The sequence below is a fragment of the Choristoneura fumiferana genome, chromosome 8 (assembly GCF_025370935.1).
Source record: "Choristoneura fumiferana chromosome 8, NRCan_CFum_1, whole genome shotgun sequence".
NCBI lineage: Eukaryota > Metazoa > Arthropoda > Insecta > Lepidoptera > Tortricidae > Choristoneura > Choristoneura fumiferana.
In genome coordinates this window covers 4,217,247-4,232,607 of record NC_133479.1, presented here as the reverse complement: position 1 = coordinate 4,232,607, position 15,361 = coordinate 4,217,247, and the positions used below count along the sequence as shown (strand labels likewise).

The following is a 15,361-nucleotide window of genomic DNA, read 5'->3' as shown; positions in this document are numbered from 1 at the left end:
CTAAACTAGAACAGCAATACAAACAAACCTTCGTGTGGGCAAATACCGGCCCACGGCTCATACGCGGCCTTGCGCGGCAGATGGTGTGGAGGAAGCATTAAGAACATTGTATAGTACAAGTGGAAACCAACCTTTACTTATAAATAACTAGTGTTTATTCGCGGCTCTACACGCATAAATCATAAGATCTAAGAATTTCGGGATTATACTTATCATGGGAATTCCCATAAATTACATCGTGGTATAAGTAGTGTCTAGTAAGTCGAAGTGAATGATTACACACACAGTTACAAAAATAACTGATTGCACAAAAGAAGAATGAATGAAATGAATGAGTAAATGTCAAAATCCTGCTGTCTTTACACGACGTTTTTTTTTTTTTTGGTTTTTGTTTTAATCTGCAATCAGTCGCCAGACTATAATCAGATGAGTTGTATGTGGAATGGCGTTGTGTAAATTTAGAGACCAGTGCCTCTTGCATTACTTAAATGATATGGTTACGTTTTAATCTTTTAACCACACTGGCATTTTGGAGCAATCCTGAAGCTAGAGGATTGGAGTGATGGGTGAGAAACTGACGAAAAGACGACGGTGAAGTGACGGTGAAGAAAAGACGTGTTCTTGTGTGCGTGACCTGAACTGTGGTGGCACTGAATATATTTAATTATTTATTGACGTTGCGATAAATATTAGTGCCAAATTTCATCACTCTATACGAAGCGGATGAGATTTTGAGTTTTTATCCCTATCCCGTGGGAATATGGGGATAAAATAATATTAAATGTATTAAAATAATAAAAGAAAATTAAAATTTAAGATTTGCCCGCGTTACTAAATTATACTAAATTATGACCAACTAGCCACCTCGTGCCCTCGTGCCTCGTGCCTCGTGCGGCCCAATGTGCAATAGAATGTACATAATAAGTTCAAGGGAATTAGGAATCTATGACAATGTAACAAAGTAAAAATTATTTTGTTTTTCTATTGTTTTGCACCATGGCAGTTTGACGGCCGTGGCTTTATTCTCAAAACAATTAGGTTGTAATTGCTTTGTAATTTTTTTTCAAAATATTTATATGGTAGGCTTCAGGAGGTAACCCGCGACTTCGCCCCCATTAGAAGTAGCTTAATACCGTCTTACCTCAACTGTTATATTATGCCTGTGGAATTTTTAGAAATATACAACGAACACCGTTAATTTACGCGATTCTTGTTACCATGGTAACGCAATAAATAAATGTCATAGAGTTTAGCTTGATAAAAGGTTACGGTTGAAAGGACAACGTTTGCACGCACAACGCCATCTATTGATTGCAAACGAAGTTAACACGTCATCTTGAGAGCCGAGTTACGGTACGTCACCGTTTTTGGACAGCGCCCTCTACTTAAAATATTATGCCACGCGAACGCATTACTGGGATATCAAGTACCTATCCTATACGAGTATCTCAACGTAGATCTTTGTCTATCTGTACGCCAAGTTTCATGTAAATCCGTTCAGGAGTCATTGCGTGATTCAATAACAAACATCCAAACATCAAGTTATAATATTACTAGCCTGTTACCCGCGACTCCTTCCGCGTAGAATACGTTTATCGCTACCCCGCGGGAACTATGCAATTTCCCGGGATAAAAACTATCCTATGTCCTTCCCCGGGACTCAAACTATCTAAGTACCGAATTTTATCTAAATTGGTTCAGCGGCTTTGAAGTGATGGAGTAACAAACAAACATTTATTACATTAGTGAGAAGTAGGAATAGGAATTAGTGGGATATCTGATATTTTCTCACTCACTCTTCATAAAATTTCCATATTATTATAAAGTCAGAAACAAGACAAAACAATATTATTAATTGCAAATAGACAACAAGGGTAAACGGAATACGGAAGTTCAAGTCACTGAGATAGCTGGAAAAATATGCAAATTGAAGTGGCAATGGGCAGGCCACATCGCTCGAAGAACAGATAACCGTTGGGGGAGAAAAGTCCTCGAGTGGCGACCACGAACCGGAAGACGAAGCGTTGGCAGTCCTCCCACCAGGTGGACTGACGACATCGTGAGAGTAGCGGGAAACCGGTGGATGCAAGTGGCGAGTTGTCGTTCATTGTGGCGTTCTAAGGGGGAGGCCTTTGTCCAGCAGTGGACGTCTTCGGGCTGATGATGATGAACAAGGGTAATATCGGCCTTTTATGAATCTTAAGGGGATTTTTAAACTATTAAAATCTGTAATAAGATTAACTAAATAATTATATGATACCTATACCGGTAAGTAGATACCTACATAATGTAGAGAACACAACATTGCCGTCAGAACCAGTCTGTAATGCAAACTGAACAAAATGCAATGTGCATATGAGTTGCCTGCATTATATTACTAGCACAATAGAAAACTCACACTGTATATATTACCCCATGCATAATCGTTGTAGAACATTGTAAAACGGAAAATAATCGTAAATTATAATCTTTGAAGTCTAGGAATAGTTGCAGAAGTAAAACTAATTAAATAATATATTGTAGCCGTACGCATGCCGCTGTTATACTAGTTTAAGAACAAAGAAACATAAGTTCGAGCTCATCGCGGTGCAACAATGTAGATAGTTACTAAAACTTTAACTAAAACCTACGTAATAAGTTGGGTAGCTTAAGAAACGTTTCATACTATCAGTCGCAAATATTCAAGAAAATAATCACCCGCGCCTAATTTGAAGATTGTACATGTTTAATGTATATGCTCATGGTAAACTTTACTCAATGGAAAAAAAAATGTAAAACACACTCTTGAGGTTATATCCCCTTCCAGCAAAAACAATTCATTTAAAAATAGCGGCCAAGACTCACAAGCTCATAACGCTTTCGCTGTAAAAAGTTATCAGATCCGAGGAAAAGCTAAGATAAGAGGCACCTTCAAGGTGAAACCTATCCCAGATAAACTACAGGAGAGCCTTCTGCGGTGGTACGGACACGTTAGGAGGCGACCATCAAACCACATGACCAGAAAAGTGCTAGATATCGAAACTTAACCCCGAGGACGAAGACGACCCCGAATCACATGGATGTCCGTAGTTAAGAAGCCCAAGTCAACAAAGAGACGACCCAGGACCGAGCTGCCTGGAGACGCGTGATACGGAGGATCGACCCCAAATAAAATGGGCAAGGGCCAGGCAAAGAAGGAAGAGATCCAAGGAAAAGGCAAGACCCTTAGCCCTGCTTCATTAACCTTGGTTTTAAAGTCTGACCTGGCAGTTTCATAGCTAAAGATAAAAGATAAATATAAAGATAATTTATTTGTCAAACATGAGTTCCTATATACAATTATTAAATTGAATATATAGATGTACAATAATTTGATGTCCTGTCCTTCATGTCTTGCCTTTCAGCATACAAATTTTCTCTATTGCATATCATAAAATTGAAGACTAGTGACATATTTTTCTACCATTTGTCTTTATCTCTATCTCTCTTTCCCTCCGCTCTCCTCTCTCTCCTTTCTTTCTCTCACGCAAATTACAAGGGTATCGGAGCGAGACGTGGATTTCATTCCAATTAACATAACTCTACTTCTATGGGATAGGATCTTAAGTCTCCTTTCTTTATTTCGACCCTCATAACCAGAGTAGTTTGGAACATAAAGGAAAATAACTATCTCAAATTGCGTACTTTTTTATGTCTACAACAACGTAAATATAGCTAAGATCAAAACAGAGCAACATAAAAAGTAGTGATAAAATAATGTAACACGCGAGTTGTAAACGTCGTGATATATGTCCAGGTTTATGAATGGCCGGGCCTTGGCATAGTTATATGCTGTATGTTATTGATCTTATTGACTTAGATACCTATACGTAATGATGTTAAGACTTGGAAGTGTAAGGTTTTTGTTGGAACAATAACATATTATGTAGGTATTTTTGACCCAATCAAGAATAAGTACCTATTTTAATGCGGCGAAAATGGTGTTCAATAAAGAGTCCGTCTGTCCGTCTGTCACCAGGCTGTATCTCATGAACCGTGATAGTTAGACAGTTGAAATTTTCACGGGTTATGTGTAGCTGTGGTCGCTATAACAACAAATACTAAAAACAGAATAAAATAAATATTATTTTAGGGGGCTCTCATACAACAAACGTGTTTTTTTTGCCGTTTTTTGCTAATGTCTAATGAATGTTGTATAGGTGGTACGGAACCCATCGTGTGCGAGTCCGACAGCCAGTTTTTATTTGGTCTAGTCTAAAAGTAACGAATATGCCAATTTAAAGGTTTAGCGAAGTTGCATACTATTCAAATAATTTAATACGGCCGTTTTCTGTCAGTTTGATTTTCTTCTAAAACAACGAAGGGCAACTGACAAGTAAGTACAAATTATGTGTAGTAAGATATCAAGTTAAAAGTAATGTTAAAACATACGAATATTTTTTAGGTATTTGAAAATAAATAACTTAAAATAAAAAATTACTGTTGGCGTATCTGAGTCTGTGGTTTTCAGTTGAAATACTTAAAAACAGTGTACTTAGATCGTCGTTTAAAACCTTCTAGTGGACAGAACCTTTACTGCTATGCTCCATGATTTCCATTATAACAAAATGCATATTCCCATTTTGGCCACCCAAAAATAAACTCCAATACAATCCCTTAGCTGCCTCACCTAAATTATCTCAAAGTAAACAAATGTCTGTCAAAGTTGACGTTTGAACGTTAACTTTTTCGCGCACATCCTGGAAGACAAAGGTATCTTGGCATACAGCCAAGCATTGTTTACCAACGCGCGCTGTCATACGCTGGAATGCGCGCGCGCAGGTACATTATACAGAGCAATTTATTAAACACACATGTTCTCGGTTTATGTTACATTTATGAGTTTTGTGTGAACTTGTATCTATTTTTCTTATTACGTGGTGGGTTGTTAACAAGTAGAAGGTACATAATAGTTTTGTTTGTAAATTAAGACGTAGACATAGCGCACTTTCAGAATTAAACTGGCTTAATTTGACATAATCTTATTTTTATACTATGCGTTGTTGTTTTGGTACAAAGTTTATTATTGAAGAACATATACCGAATTGGGCTTGTTTAATTTTGAGGATGCATAATAGATTGCCGTGGTGGCCTAATGGTTTGACCTATCGCCTCTCAAGCAGAGGGTCGTGGGTTCAAACCCCGGCTCGCACCTCTGAGTTTTTCGAAATTCATGTGCGGAATTACATTTGAAATTTACCACGAGCTGCGGTGAAGGAAAACATCGTGAGGAAACCTGCACAAACCTGCGAAGCAATTCAATGGTGCGTGTGAAGTTCCCAATCCGCACTTGGCCTGCGTGGGAACTATGGCCCAAGCCCTCTTGTTCTGAGAGGAGGCCTGTGCCCAGCAGTGGGACGTATATAGGCTGGGACGATGACGATGATAATAGATTTAGACGGTGTTTTGTTTTTTTCTAACTAGCTCTACTTTACGAGTGTAACATGAATCTAATCCTTTGTTCTTTTTTTTCTATGTTTTCCGATGAAATTCGATTTTTTTAAGTTGTTCGGGATAACGCAAGGCAAGAGGTCTTGTTCTAATTTAATGTCATTAGCAATAGACTTAACAGCTGGGTGTCATCCATTGGACATTAGCATGTCCAAAACTGGGACATTTACCTTACCATGGGTCGAAAGAATACTGGCATTTGACCATTAAGTCAATCAAAGTGACACATAAGCAGCTCGCCTTTGACTAATGTTGTTTTAGAGGACACAAACGCGTTAGGTTTCCTAAGATACCTTATAAGGCTGTATGACATCAGCTGTAGTGTACAGTCGGTGCGTTGGCGCAGGGTTTGGTTCGCGATTTGATACGCTTCCGTTTGGGAGATAAATTTACTGTATTTGGGTGCGGGTTGGTCAATTAGTTGAGACTTGTGTCCATTGTAAAACACACCCACTTGTGTTTAGTGATTTGATAAATTCTCTGAAAGTTTTGATGAATCAGACTGGTAAAATATATCTATATAAATAAAAAATAATCGTAAAATGTGTTGCTAAGCGCAAAACTCGCGAACGATTTCGCTAATTATTTTATACTTGTGTTCGTTATTGTCAAGAGAAGGTTTTTATGGAAAAAAAATGAAATATTACAACGAAAGCAAAGCCGCTGGCAACAGCTAGTTACTAATAAGAAGTATCTAATGAGAATGAGCTCTTACATGACTTCGTTGTTTACTAATTTTTAATTTCTAAGAACCTTATAAAGATTCCACAACTATGAAAACTTCTCCACGAATGCATTTGCTAGTCAAAATTGACTGAAACCTGCCGAAACTGAAACTCTTTCGTTCGTTGGACACTACATATTTTACCTAACAACCTGTTGTACGCGACTCTGTCTACAAAGTATCCCGCGGGAACTATGTCATTTCCGGGATAAAACTATCCTATGTTTTTCCCAAAGTAGGTATGTTTAAGCGTGAAGAGAAGAGTGAACAGACACACAGACAGAATTGCTCTTCACATTTTATGTCCAGTGGTAGTGTAGGGGTATGGCACGCAGCACGGAATGCTGAGGACCTGGGTTCGATTCCCAGCGCTGATCTCTTTTTCTGGTTTTTCTGTGCATCCATGTCTCAATTTGTATTTTCGATATGGTTTTACGGGATGACTGTAAAAGTAACAAATTTGGAGTTGAAATAAAAAATACAAAAATACTCCAAATAACCAATCATAATTATAATATTAGTATGGATGGATTTTGACGACTTTCGGATACATGGGCAACATTAAAACCTCAAGCGATTTGTTTGTTCAAGTATAAAAATATGACTTCCTGCGGAATGTTTTTTTAATTAGTATTAAAGTTAATGGCTTTAGTTTACGCGTGTTCGTGTAACTGTTCCTTACGTTTCGGTGATAGGGATCCGTAGTTATAAATCATTGCGAACGGCAAATAAAATGTGAAGTTAATGCGAACACGAATTTAGCGGAGTTTATATTCTTTTTGAAATGATGATATCCGCAGTAGAACTAAGGTTACCGAAATAGCCCGAAGAATTGCGAAACTGAAGTGGCAGTGGGCGGGGCATATTGCTCGCAGGACTGATGGCCGATGGGGTCAGAAGGTTCTCGAATGACGTCCGCGGACCGGGAGACGAGCTGTCGGTAGGCCTCCAACAAGATGGAGCGACGACCTGGTTAAGATCGCGGGATCGCGGTGGATGCGGAAAGCACAAGACCGGTCTGAGTGGAGAGCCTTGGGGGAGGCCTATGTCAATCAGTGGACGTCTTTCGGCTGACATGATGATGATATTCTTTTTAAACAGTACAAGTTTTTTTATTATGCACTAGTGCTCGGGGCTTCGCTCGCGTTAGGTCTGGCAATTTAATTGAAATTACGGGATTTGGTCTTCATTTGCGTTTAAACCCAAATAAATAAATAGTAACCTACTTTTTTGTTATTCCATTGGTCCAGCAGTGTACAATAGTGTACTTAATTTCATTCAAATATATTCAGCTGTTATAACGTGAAAGAATAACTTGTAATAATTATTCTCATTTCTGTACCGCATGTTTACAATTTGTTTTGTGTGCCAAAGTTAATAAATTAATAATATTCAGATGAATTGTTTTTACACAAGAAAAACTATTTTTGTTATGCATTGTGTGCGCGAAATTATTTATAACTGTTACTTATTTAAATACCAGATGACTCTTGAAATAGTTTTAAAATAAAGAGCGAATAGATAAAATATACTTAAACATCTAACTACTAAATAAACTTAAGACGATGTTATGTTACCACGGCTTAAGCTGGGATAGTGACAACATGGAAAAAATAAATAAAATGAAATAAAAATGTGTAGGTATGTTACAAAATTATCTCAAAGAAGAACAGAGAAGGAAGTATTACCTAGTTTCAAAAAAGCATTGAAAGATTTTTTAACCGACAAGGCATATTATTCAGTTAACGAGTATCTACTAGATAATATAGACTAGATTCAAAATGTTCCACTGATCTTATCTTATCTTATCTACAAAATGATTTATATAACATTAATATAATATTGATTGTAATTTAATTATTTCCTTTTTTTTTTTTATTGTATAATTATTTAAATTCATAAGTTAAAAATTTGTATGCTGAAAGGCAAGACATGAAGGACAGGACATAAAATTATTGTACATCTATATATTCAATTTAATAATTGTATATAGGAACTCATGTTTGACAAATAAATTATCTTTATCTTTATCTTTATCAAATGTTTTCGTCCACATCCAAACGAAACTTCAGTTTTCCGCGCGTTCATTTACGACATTTTATAGAGTTTTATGGAATGTAATGGTCGTTTAAATATTATTTTTGGATTTACGCACGTTTTATGTGTTACTCGTGATTTTCTTGAAATCTGGATCGAAAGGAATTTAACGTGGGCAAAGTATGATTGTGATTCATACTTAATGAATAATAAACAGTTTTGTTTATTGTTTACGCGTTTTATGACTTTGTTTACTGGTTGATGACGGGGGCTGGGGATTTGTATGAAATAACCTATGTATTTGATATACATACAAGCTGTGCTTACTAAGATTTTTTAAAGATAACATTATAACTCAACTTACCACACGCCGCACCCTTGACTTTTGCCTTTAGATGCATATGGCAGTATTCGCTACTCGCTCGTGTATTCAAGCGATCAAGATTTTCGAGAGGGTTGGTCGAAAGCACGGCGCGTTTGACAACAACTGCGTGCCTCGTACCACGAAACTCACTACGCGCGGTGACAAGCGACATTTGTCCTACATAATTGCGATACTTTAACGACAGTCGTTATTCCTAGACGTTATCATAGTACTGGTCAACTCTCCGAACAGACTTTATGCTAAACATGTCTACAGCAGAGTCATCGTCCTATGGGGGCCAATCTTGTTTTATCGGTATAATCATCAATGATTTTGCACGTCAGCGTGCGACACTTCGCATCACCGTGTCGCGTGAAATGATCCCACCGTTACCTTATGATGATGAGTCCATGTCATAAGCGATACGGATTCATTACGTCGTCATTTCTGATGGTTGGAGCGCGTAATTGAACGTGTCACTATTAAAGCTATATGGTTAATACACCCGAGCACACATCTATTGCCAAACACGTAATTTTATTTTATGCAAAATAGGCTTACGTTTGGCCTCAATCTCGCTTGATGGAAGGCGAAGATGAGGCCTAAGATGGTACACGTTTGCCTAGAAGGTGTCTGTTCACTTTGACCTTAAAGATGTTTTCAATGCAGTAATAAAATAAATATCGCAATCATTGTTCTAATTTAACTAAAAATATTTTGTTCCAGGTAAGGGATAACGGTCGCGAAATATGGCAGTTAGTGTGGTGTAAGTAAATGACAAAGTACCGATGGATTGCAGAATTCATTGGCCTATAAACCTCTGGCTGCAGCGTACAGAACCTCTCGGAAGGATAGAGTTTGGGCCCTAGTTCCCACGCGGGCCCTGGGCAAATTGGGAATTTCACATACATGATTGAATTTCTTTGCAGATGTGTGCAGGTTTTCTCACGATGTTTTGCTTCACCGTAAAGTTCACGGTAAATTTCAAATGTAATTTCGCACATGATTTCCGGAACACTCAGAAGTGCGAACCCAGGCTCGAGCGCATGATGTACAGTACATACATGGTGTATGACAAAGGCGTACGTACTGTCACCGAGATTGTAGTAAAATTACAAGGTACCACAATGAGTGCTCTACCCATAATCTCCGTCATTATTACCTACTGCATTAAGACTTCCGAAAATCCGTAATACGAAATACTCCGGGTGTAATAAGACGTTGGAAGGACGCTTATGTGAGCTAATGTCATGTTATTTACGCCGAACTATTTGCTAGGTACTATACAATACTTTTTTGGGTGCTCTAATTTATTTCCGAAAATATTTTCCCATAATGATACAATTCACAACTGTTTTACATGGACGAACGATAATTCAGGATTGTTATAAAACTAACCTAACAGAACCAATAGGGTTCTACAGGATAGTCCTGAAATATATCCTTAATCGTTCACAGTTTCAGAAAAAAAATCGTTCGTCCGTGTGAAACAGTTGGGAAATCATTTGGGAAAAACATTTTCGACGAAAAGGATCCCAACGTTTTGTTTATATATCGAATTATCGTAACGTATAACGTCAATATCAATAACTATATATGTCTAATTGTACAAACAATACAATAAAATGACTCTTTATTGTACACCAGAAATAGTAAGCGATACAGAAAACTTACACAGAGAGAAAATTACAAGGTAAGCAATGGCCGGACTGTAATTAATAACGATACTAAACCTTTTTTCTGTCTTCCCGCCTGCGTCTATAACTTGGCCCACTCGGTTCCGCTAAGGTTACGGATTACCAGCCGCGCGGCGCCGCTAGTTTTTTAACGCGTAACGCCACGTGATAACTTTATATTTAGTGTTATGTGGAACATAACACGAGCTATAACCGTTAGGCTAAGCAGTACGTGATTTTGTAGATTTATGTTTTGCTAGTTAGTTGCAAACTCGCTAGAAACATTTTCGTGTTCACCTGTAATGAAATTTCACGAGGATAAAATATAGGGTTGTAAAAACTGGAAAGTTGAACGCATGGGGCGCGAGACTATTTTCAAAATACTAAATGAGTTGGTATAAGGATGGGCCGAAATTCGTCTTACATTCGGTTTAACCGGCAGCTTGAGCCGAACTTCGGCATTCGGGCGGAATTCGGTTTAAGAACCGAACATTCGGCACTAGAAAAAAAACCTACTTGTGACTTAAATTAATAAAAAACATGTCTGTTATATCAGTAAAATATGCAACAAAAATTAAATAAACTTAGTACGAGTACTTACCTACTCTTTTAATAAACATTTTGACTACAATTCGTAAATTTAATTAAACAAAACTGATTTTGGTTTGCAATTTTCACAAAGTACATATAAGAATATAATATAATATATTTATTTGCAAAGAATAAGTAGTTACATAAAATATCATTAGGTAACATTAAGACAATAGGCAGCTTATTCTGCTATTTCTAATTTATAGCATGCAAATATTATTTTTTAGCCTTAAGTGAGAAACTCCTTTACACTATAGTATGTTTTTTCTCGAGTACTGCCTTTTCGCAACGTAACTTTTGGCAACCTGTTTCATTTCGCAATTTTGATTTTCGCAAACTCTAAAACTGTAAATATTTCAGGATTTATTTCAGGGCCATCGTGTAGAATCCTTTATTTAGTTAGGAATAAGTTTATATAAAATATGAAATATTTACAGTTTCAGAAATATTAAACAGTTGGAAAAATTAAAAGTTGCGAAATAAAACATTTTGCCAAAGTTATTCTCCTTTACATTAGTAATATGTTTTTTCTGACAGTATCTGTACTAACTTAATTTTAAATTTATTTAGAGGTAGCACTTGTACGTATTGAGAAAGGTAGGTATTTTAATTATTTTTTCAACAATAAAATTTAACAACCTCTTCTTATCTATCTACTCGTACTTAAAATTTACTCAAGGCAGGTTAATGAACCGAACTTTGGCCGACATTCGGCCGAATTTTTGTATTTTTACCGAATGTTTGGCCGAAGTTTGTATTAGGTTCAAGCCACATTCGGCCCATCTCTAGTAAACCTAAATAATGAGTCATCATCATCATCATCATATCGGCTGTGTGACGTCCAACTGGGGGGCATAGGCCTCCCCCTAATATCACAAAGTTGCTTCGATTGGAAGTGACCTGCATCCATCATAAACCCGTGAAATAAACTCGCCTTATTGTATTCTTATATCGCTTTAAAATACAGTTAAGGCATCTTAATTCAGCGCACAACAAATACAGTTTTTATGCGCACACGCAACCTAAGTCTTTATTCACGTTATATTATCATATTTTGTTGTGAAGTGAATACCTACGGTCTACAGAAATGAATTCAGTGTTTGTGAATTTAATTTTGATTTTAAGCGACTTGGCCTCTGAAAAGTGATAATTATCATCATCCCAGCCTATATACGTCCCACTGCTGGGCACAGGCCTCCTCTCAGAACAAGAGGGCTTGGGCCATAGTTCCCACGCGGGCCCAGTGCGGATTGGGAACTTCACACGCACCATTGAATTGCTTCGCAGGTTTGTGCAGGTTTCCTCACGATGTTTTCCTTCACCGCATAGCTCGTGGCAAATTTCAAAATGTAATTCCGCACATGAATTTAGAAAAACTCAGAGGTGCGAGCCGGGGTTTGAACCCACGACCCTCTGTTTGAGAGGCGATAGATCAAACCACTAGGCCACCACGGCTCTTAATAATAATAATTATATTTAAAAAAAATGATGATTCTATTTAAACTTTTAGTTAGAGTATCGGAAAATATTGGATACGTATTTGTTTCTTCAGTCAAACAAAAAAGTCATCATCATTATATCAGCCGAAAGACGTCCACTGCTGGACATAGGCCTCCCCCAAGGCTCTCCACTCAGACCGGTCTTGTGCTTTCCGCATCCACCGTGATCCCACGATCTTAACCGTGGCTTGATTTTGTATCAAAATTTACTAATATACTCAGCGGCACAAAATTTAGCCCAGTTTTGCAGGTGGTAGGACCTTGTGCAAGTTCCGCCTGGATTGCTACCACCATCTTGCGCGCTAATCCTGCCATGAAGCAGCAGTGCTTGCACTGTTGTGTTTCGGCGTGGAGATTAAGACAGCCGGTGAAATTATTGGCACTTGAGGTATCTTATCTTAGGCCTCTAGGTTGACAACGCATCTGCAATCCCCTGGTGTTGCAGGTGTCTGGGTAGTGGTGATCTCTTACCATCAGGAGACCCACTTTCTCGTTTGCCAACCAGTAGAATAAAAAAAAACATCACAACGGCCCTAGAAATAGAGTCGTATCAAGATATGAAACTACCGTGAGACTCACTCATATAAATGATATTATAACAAATAACTCACGTCTTAAACCGAGTTTAGCTCGACATGTATCGGGCTATTTCGTAGCCCTTCTTCCGCAACAAAGCAAAGCAAAGCAAAGCGTAGTGTACGTGTTGCGGCAGCCGCCGAGTCGCGTGCTCCTGAGAAGAAGGGCTACGAAATAGCCCGAAACATGTCGAACTAAACTCGGTTTAAGACGTGAGTTATTCGTTACAATATCATTTCGTATCAGATATTTATGCATATTGGTGTGTCAGATATTGGTGTGTCAGATATTGGTGCTAGTGACTTCCATAAGGTTTACACTTCTAACATTAAAATTCATTTTCCAACTCCGTGCCTGTGTTACAAAATTAATGTCTGGTCGATCCCCGACATATAATCATATATTATATTCGAAGGCTTCCAAGGAAATGATCGTTTTTTATTGTTTTGTTGACCTTTTATACAGGCCATTGACTTCGGGGTACTTGGTTGATTCTAACTAAATTAATATGTATCTCGGAAGTCTCTAAGCTGATTAATTATAGGTCAATTTACTACGTTAATGGCTTACTTTAAAAAGGCGGTTTTAATTTCAAACTTGATTAAAATGTGCAAATAAATCTCATTGAGATAATTATAATATTTAGTATAAACAGCAGGCAAAAGAAATTTCCAAAATATGGCATTTGATGCCACTAATCAATTTACCTACATTAAAGTGCTTCAAATGGCTAATAACCAGAAGACAAAGTAATGGCAGGCCTCCCAATGTGTGGGCTGACGACATCGCGAGAGTTGCGGACAAGCGGTGGATGCAAGTGGCGAGTTGTCGTTCATTGTGGCGTTCTAATTTTGTTCAACAGTGGACGTCATCCGCCTTATGATCTTGAAATTGAGCATAACATTGAATCGAGACCTGGAGCCGTATTGTCTAACGTTTCACGCTCGCCATCACAATCGTATGAAAGTTCAAAATGGCAAAAACGGAACCCTTATAGTCTCGCCATGTCTGTCTGTCTGTCTGTCCGTCCGCGGCTTTGCTCAGAGATTATCAATGCTAGAAAGCTGTAATTTTGCACGGATATATAAGTAAACTATGCCGACAAAATGGCACAGTTTAAAATGCAAAAAAAAATTTTTTTAGGGTACCTCCCATAGACGTAAAGTGGGGGTGTTTTTTTTTCTCATCCAACCCTATAGTGTGGGGTATCGTTGGATAGGTATTTTAAAACCATTAGGGGTTTGCTAAAACGATTTTCCGATTCAGTGATTTCTTTGCGAAATATTTAACTTTAAAAGTGCAAATTTTCATTAAAATCGAGCGTCCCCCCCTCTAAAATCTACACTGGTGGGTGGAAAAATTTGAGAAAAATTCAGAATGGTAGTAAATGTATCAAACTTTCAAGGAAAACTATAACGGCTAAGTTTGCTTGAGAATTATTAGTAGTTTATGAGTAAATAGCAGCCTAAGGTATAAAATATACCTAAACTTGGAAGATTCCGTATAAAATACGAAATCCCCGAAGAGGATTTAGGAAAAATATTACTTAATTCTTTCGTAATGGCTACGGAACCCTATTTTGGGCGTGTCCGACACGCTCTTGGCCGGTTTTTGTATGCGAAATCTGTCATTTGATTGCGATCGCGAGCGCCAGAATCGTTACGCAATACAGCCTCTGTTTCTACTCTCATCCTACACCTTGTAACAGTAAGAAGTAGCGAAAACTATTGTGATTCAGTGTGTTTGATCATAAAACCTCTGAGGCCTTCACCATTTCTTTCCATCCTCGTCTTATACCGTGTCTCAGAAAGAATAGACAATAACGCCTGTTCTGTGGTTAGGCGGTATACTAATATGTTTGGCGGGTATATAATCTGGTTTTCCATCCTTTTCTAACTATATAATTTGATAGTGCCAATAGGGGCCGGAAGCCTGATCTGCCTGAGCTCAGTTATTTCGCGGTTCAAGTTTAACCATGTCGGTTATCTTGATCGTCTCGATGCTAACTGTGCCGTGACGGTTAAATTTTCAAGTTCAACTTGTTAAGACTCGTTGAGATGGTTTGCAAAAATAATTGTGATTACTGGATAGCAAACATTCATTCTTCCATTTTTTGTATTTAGGGGGGGGGGCATCGATTATTTACGTGAGGCAACATTGGCGACTTTGGACCCCCCTCTCCCCTAGTGAAATGTAGTGAAATTTTCCTCAACCCCCTCCCCACCCCTAATCTTACATGAGATTTTTCAAAACGCATATTTTTAAAGTAATTTTTAGCGAAGAAACATGTTTTGATTAATTAAATATAAGTATAGTTTTCTCACAATTTTACACTGTTTCTTACGGAAAAACAATTGCGAGATTTTTGCCGAGACCCTCTACCCCATGTGAGATTGGATGAGGATTGACTCGATCCCCTCTCCTC

The 15,361-nt window shown here is 37.8% G+C and overlaps 1 protein-coding gene across 1 annotated transcript in view; it reads left to right on the top strand.

Annotated features, from left to right (window-relative positions):
- Positions 1 to 15,361, top strand: part of LOC141430169 (uncharacterized) — a 167,510-nt gene that overhangs the window by 18,866 nt on the left and 133,283 nt on the right. The window lies entirely within an intron of this gene.